Raw genomic sequence first — 6363 nt, 5'->3', positions numbered from 1 at the left:
CATCCGTTACATGCGGCCGAATGCACTCTAGAGCTTCTGAAATTGTCGATGGTGCCTTGCGTCTTTCTGTACTTGGACACTTTGGCCTGAAGTCGCCCGATGACTTCCCTCGGTGAGTCGCGGAAGTTCCGTGGACGAGCTGCATTCATAACAAAAAGAGCTGAGTGAAATAAATTATAGAGAATTGATTTCTATATGCACTTTATTTAAAGCCTGTTGCGCTACTTCTCACATGTAAAATAGTCCACGCAATTTACCACTCATACAAAAAAATCTTGTTGCATCATTAAGGCGCATGAACTGCATTGCGTCGCATTTCAGGGTCACTCAAAGGCACATGAAGGTTCATTAGAATGTCATTTGTGTGAAGCGGGTATATTTTATTCACACTGACATGCGCCGTCTGTAGTAAGCGTGTAAAATGAGTAACGTAAGCAGAGCCAACAGGCGTCTCCGCCAGGCGTAACATCTTGTCATTTCTGCTCCTTTCTCTGTAAGTCCTAGAAGGAAATTAAATGAACTTGAGCAGCATGCGAAATTGCTACAACTGGGATAGAAAGTCTTTTTCTAGAAATCCGAAACGTTTGAGGTAGAAAGTGTCAAATTATAATATGTATACGTTTTAAATACCAACTAATGCATCATGAAGATGTGCTTTACAATAAACCGTCATTCATCTTTATCATTGTATTAATTTCAATCATTACCTAAATTCTAATTTCCTAATTACCTAATTTCTAGTTGTTTTGGCCGAGCACATTGTACAACAAAACTATCCTGCCTCCTGGGATGCCAATTGCAGGCATAGTTTCGTTTTCCATCTGATTGAAAGAAAAACGACTCTTTTCGTGTACCGAACCAAGTACAAAATATCGAGAGTTGGTTTAGTGTCAGGATGAAATCAGTGATTCTAAATTAGAAGATAAACAGTAGCGCAATCGTTTGTCCTCTGTCATTCTTCGTCATCGTATTCCGTGCTGCTAGTGTGAAGATAATGAAATGAATACATACTTGTGTGAAATGTCCTGCCAAGTACAGAATCTGGCGACCTCGAAGATGGTGGTGCGGCAGTCGTTGGCTTTGGGGCAACAGTGTCTGCGTATGCAAGTGAAGGAGCAATAGTTAATGGTTCCTGGCGTGACAACAAAACGGACACATTTATGTGTACTGCTGTGAATTTGTCTTACATTTTCATGTACAGTAAGCAACAACCATTTTACAGTTACACAAGGCTCTTGGTAATTGTGAATTTCTGCTCGTTCACTGTAAACCAGTTCTATTTCAGTTCATTCCTGTGGTGGTCGTGGTAGGTAGCACAAGCCGAAAACTATGTTCAAACACTCAATCGGATTCCGACCTTGCTATTGCAAACCTCACGCGTTGCAAATTATTGGTACAGCTGTACATAACATCTCATGAACGTTAACAATTTCAGAACTTAAGGTTTTTATGCTATACCATTAGTTATTAGGTCGGCAACAACTTGTGCATCCAATGCAAGGCTATCTTGACCGGGCCCTGATGAACAAGACTGTAGAGGGCCGGTGTCACTCAAAACAGGGCTCAGGCACGCAGATGACGATTGTTCTGATGAAGCGACCACTGCGATTGTATGAGGGGATTCAATACCTGTGAAAGCACCGGTGAAGCAGACTTTTGAGTCGAGTGAAGGAACATTTCTTTACGCCAAGAACAAGCTCTGCATTAGCGTACCCACAAAATTGGAGTGCAAGGTGTTTCACGTAACGCTAAACATTGATACACCATTCACGAATACACCTTTGATACTCCTTTAACGTATGAGACAAACGTTACATTATTCATAGAGTCACCTTGAGTTACCAAGAATATTTTTGCAATGCTTTTAGTTAACTCTTTTGTTACGTTTATTCAAACATGATTTTATATAATTATTTAAAGACCAAATCCTATTTAATGTTGAGAAGCGTGCCGAGAAACCAATTGCCCGACCACTTCATTAATGTAGATACTTAGGCTATTTCTGTACAATTTTCTTCTATACATTTTTTTTTCTGAGCATGGGAAACAGACGGGGGCAGATAACTATTGACGGAAGTGCTCGGGCTCGAGAGAAGTGATAATGCTGGCAATGACTCGGTCACTGCGGCATTAGGGCTTAAGTATATAGTGCCTGCAAAAGTGGAACAAAGATTTGCAGAAATATAATCTATCAGAAATGTAAGTTTTTAATCGCTGAGATTACATCGAGTGGGTTCTGCGTTAATCATAATTCGTAGCTAGAAAAAGACAATACAAAGCTTTGTTGTCAGGGCGATAATGTCAAGTGTTTAAATACACAAGCGCACACTGAAAAATACCTTGAGCGAGCTGACAGTCACAGTAATTCGGTTGGCTGAATAGTAGGAATAGCAGTCTTCTTCAGCGAAGTCATCCCGGAGTCCATGAAGTCATTTGCGGTGAAATAGTCCCCGCAGATGCGGTACGTGGCGTACAGCTGGGTCGGCGACTTTTCTAACAGGTCGTCCCTCTTGGCATACTCGATCCAAGCCTTTGACCTGAAACAATTATGGCGCAGTATAAGTTGTAATTAATCGCTGCACATGACTGACTAAAATAAACATCCGCGTAATAGCCGGCCCTAGCAAGAGATTGGCAGCACTATTTTATATTTTCTTTATGCTACACACAAAAGTCGTCAATCACCTGCTGTCACGAGGAATACAAAAGAATTTCGTCCCCGGGTTCCTTTGTCTTCTTCCGTTGTTCCCACACCAAAAAACGCAGCAGTAGCTCCCGTAATTTATTCCGATCCGTGGCATAATAGTGGGGTCTTGTGTACAAACTGTAAAGATTGTTGCAGTCATCAAACGGCAAAGAGAAATATATTGCAGCAAAAAACGAAAAGGAGATTAAAGTCGCTGATGACAGTTATTTTTAATATGTTTGCAGGCAAGTATGTTAGCATATCGTTCATGAAAAATTCTGTCTAACTGGCTTCAATCCCTTGCGGAAGTGAACTGACGTAAACAAATTTTTTGGCTTAAAACAGTGACTGCCTGTATGGTTTTCTTCCAGACCGTACCTATATGCGCTAAGGACCAGTGATAAACTGTCATTTCACAGTGACCGCACACTGTCGCAATGATTGCGTAGATCGCTGTATCCGCAACAATTTTCTTCTACCCTTTCACGTGGGCACTTTCGATTAGGATTGAGCCCTTGACTTTGATCAAAATTTCAATTGCGATGGAAAATGATTTTTGATATAGCGGTCCAAAGATCGGGAGTAAGAATATCCCTAGCTTAACAGATGTCACTAAGTAGGTCCGAAACACCGAACAAAATTGTGTCCTAAACATAGCAGGTTTGGGACGCAATCGGGCAGCTCGATCTATGGCTCGATTCTGGTGCTCTGATGGCAGTGAACTATTCCTAATCGCGGCTCAAACGCGATCGGGGCATATTGACGCCCTATTAGGATCAGACCGATAACGGTCAAAATTGCCCGTTTTCCGTGTGACGAAGGCATTTTCACGTGGTGGATTTCAAATGTGCATTACACTGTTCGACCCACGCCATGTAAAGTGCTTGTGTTACGATACGGGCGAGCCATCGGTAAATCTGTGTTTTAAACCGAAAGTCGTTGCGAGCGATTTCTGGAAAATTATGCGTTCGAAGTTATGCGAATTATGCACATGCACTTCCGTAAAAGACAGTAGAAGAACAAACGGATGGCTCACGGCTCATATTATATGCTACACGTACAAAATACGCTCATGCGGCATAAAAAACGACTTGCTACAATGTTCTTAGCCCAAGAGACATCAAAATTAATCCTACGGGTAAAAGGAAACAACTTACAGGGAAAATGAGGTGACTCGTTGAAAAGCGCGGTGAGGTGGGCGTAACCGGCGGCACATGACCGTCGCAGCACCAGCTTCTATATGAAAATGGATAGCTTTGATGTAACCCCCTGGACGTGTGATAAGCTGTTGACCTTCGAAGTAGAGTGGAAGCCAACATAGGCCGCCTGGCGGGTGGTCAGACCGCGTATATCCGATCCCAACAAACGGATGCGGCGCGAGGGGGAAAACGAAGATGGAGAGGGAGAAGAGGCCGTCGGCTGGCTGTTACGAGCTGCGGCCGGCACCCCCATTCCACGCTAGCGACTCAAGGCATGGGCCTCGGCGCTCGGGTTGTTGTGGCAGCGTGCGATGCGCGTTGTCGCGTGGATGTGTGTGCGCGCTCTTGTGCTATACTTGTGCCGCGAGTCTTCTCCAAAGACCGCATGAGGCTAGTCGTCTTGTCTTGCCCCGGATGAACTAAATGCGATTTGTGCATTGATTCAATCGCTGGCGCTCGGTCGCTCCACGAAGCCCTTCGTGGCTCAGACGCAGGTTTGTTACATGCCGCTTACATGCAAATCGGCCCCGAAATGCGATCTATTTTATGAGGGAACGCAAGCCTTGTATTTCCGCAAGATCCCCTGTGCTGACTGCTAGAGTTTGTTCTATCTGCTAGCCATTGGATGTGCGTGCGTGATGTGCCGCGAGACTACCCCAAAGACTGCATGAGGCTAGTGCTCTAGTGGCTAGTCTTGCCACGAATCAATTAAATGCGGTTTATTTGTGCACGTTTTCGATCGCTGGTGCACGGCCGCGTCATGAAACCCGTCGTGGCTCTCAGTGCAGGTTTGTGTTACATATCGTTAACATGCAAATCTGCTCCGAAATGCTATCGCACGCTTTGTATTTCGGTGAGAACCCCACCTAAACCGTCTGGTGAAGCAAAGGCCTGCTTAAAAAAAAAAAAAAAAGGCGACCGTCCGTAGCTGTGCTTCAACCCCAAAAGCTGATACATTACTTTTCTGAGTGCCTCTACTGCGTGCAAACACCTTCCGCCGTGCATGTAGTGAAAATGATTTGTGTATTTTGCAAGTGGCTTTAAACAACTCGTGCAGCTGTTGCTTAGGTATTGCAGGGCACTGTTCAAAGCTATCTTGTTTGCTTCTTAGTTTCGCAGGGTAGTAGATAAGAGTGAAAGGGTGCTCACAGTGTCATAAATGGCAATATAGCATCAACAAAACCTGCAGATGTCGCCCTTCAACAATTTTCCTTCTAGAGATTTACTTTCAGATTAAAACAAGCATTCATTGAATATCCATGCTCAGGTGGAAATTGCCACCACCAGCTGCTGCCTCTGAATACACTTTCTTTCCTTCAACATCAGGGTTAAAGGCCAGGGCAATCGCAAGTTTCGTTTCTTTTTCACTTATTTGTCAGTAAAGAAAGTGTTGTTCCTCCTTCGGTGTGGGATATGGTGTTTAACTTCCATAAGTGATATAGAAAAACTGCCTATAAGAGACGTCATAGTGGACAGCTCTGCATTAATGCCATTGATTTGAGGTTCTTCGTGTGCACTGACATTGCAAGTGTGTCTTGCATTTCACCTTCATTGATATGTAACGACCACTATAGGGACCGGGCGCCCGTTGTATGGCGCCACCGTCGCCTCGGTGGAACAGCGCCGCCCGCGGCGGAGTGCCGAAACAGCGGAATGACGAGGCAGCTGAGCGGCGCAGTCGTTTCCGTTCTGCGAGGCGTTTGTGAGCCTGTTCCTACCCGTCGTTTTGCGGTGTGGCTTTGAGAGCTTTGAGCTGCTTTGAGTAATCGCAAGGAGTCTTTTTTGACGGGGAAATCTTAAAAAAGAAGCCGTTCTCGGCTGGGTGTGCGTGTTTTTTTTTTTTTTTTTTTGTTTTGAAACCGCCCGGCGCATGGTATTTCTGTTACATATACTCGAAAATGCCGCGCGCATGATTTCACCATGCGCTAGGAAACCTTCGTTAGGCACTTGTTAAGGCGACTTCGAAGACGGGAATTGCGCCTGCACTGCGCGTCTATCTTATATTAGGTCTAGTCTGAATTTGCCTGAAGATCAAATACCGCCGAGCCGTGTAGCGTGGTAGTTGTAATGGTCAGCGTTCATGTAAAATGAAAAAGATTCTGCACCTGTCTTTTTTTGGTAATAGCTAGGCTCAAACGATTCAGAGACATTCCAGTTTCAACCTTACAACGAGAGCTGTAAAAGGAGAAAAATAAACAAGCAAGACAAAAGTAGGATCCTATTTATGGTTGGAATAGCAAACACACATATACTTCCAGGACTTCCTGCACAATTACGCTACAATAGCTCACTGAACCCGGCCTTGAGACCGTCAAACTTAATCATCATATAAGCCAAATTAGTAATACCACCTCAGCATCATTTTCACATATACGGCAATGCTCTTGTTGAACACGTCGGAGCTGCTACATATAATTGACTTAGAAAATATTATACTATGCATGCCTTTCTCCCGACATGCTGCGTAGGTTGTGAAAA

The 6363-nt window shown here is 44.2% G+C and overlaps 1 long non-coding RNA gene across 1 annotated transcript; it reads right to left on the bottom strand.

Moving 5' to 3' along the window:
- On the bottom strand, window positions 1-3973 carry LOC146204710 (uncharacterized). Its single transcript, XR_014704026.1, has 4 exons — window positions 3844-3973; window positions 2340-2537; window positions 1012-1095; window positions 1-139 (listed from the first exon to the last, which is right to left on the bottom strand). It is a non-coding gene; the product is annotated as an uncharacterized LOC146204710 (long non-coding RNA).
- Between the last annotated feature and the right edge of the window lie 2390 nt (window positions 3974-6363).

Source organism: Amblyomma maculatum, chromosome 1, assembly GCF_055883805.1.
Source record: "Amblyomma maculatum isolate TAMU_Amacu chromosome 1, ASM5588380v1, whole genome shotgun sequence".
NCBI classification, from domain to species: Eukaryota; Metazoa; Arthropoda; class Arachnida; order Ixodida; family Ixodidae; genus Amblyomma; species Amblyomma maculatum.
The sequence above is the reverse complement of the archived record's forward strand: the minus strand, read 5'-3'. Positions and strand labels throughout refer to the sequence as shown.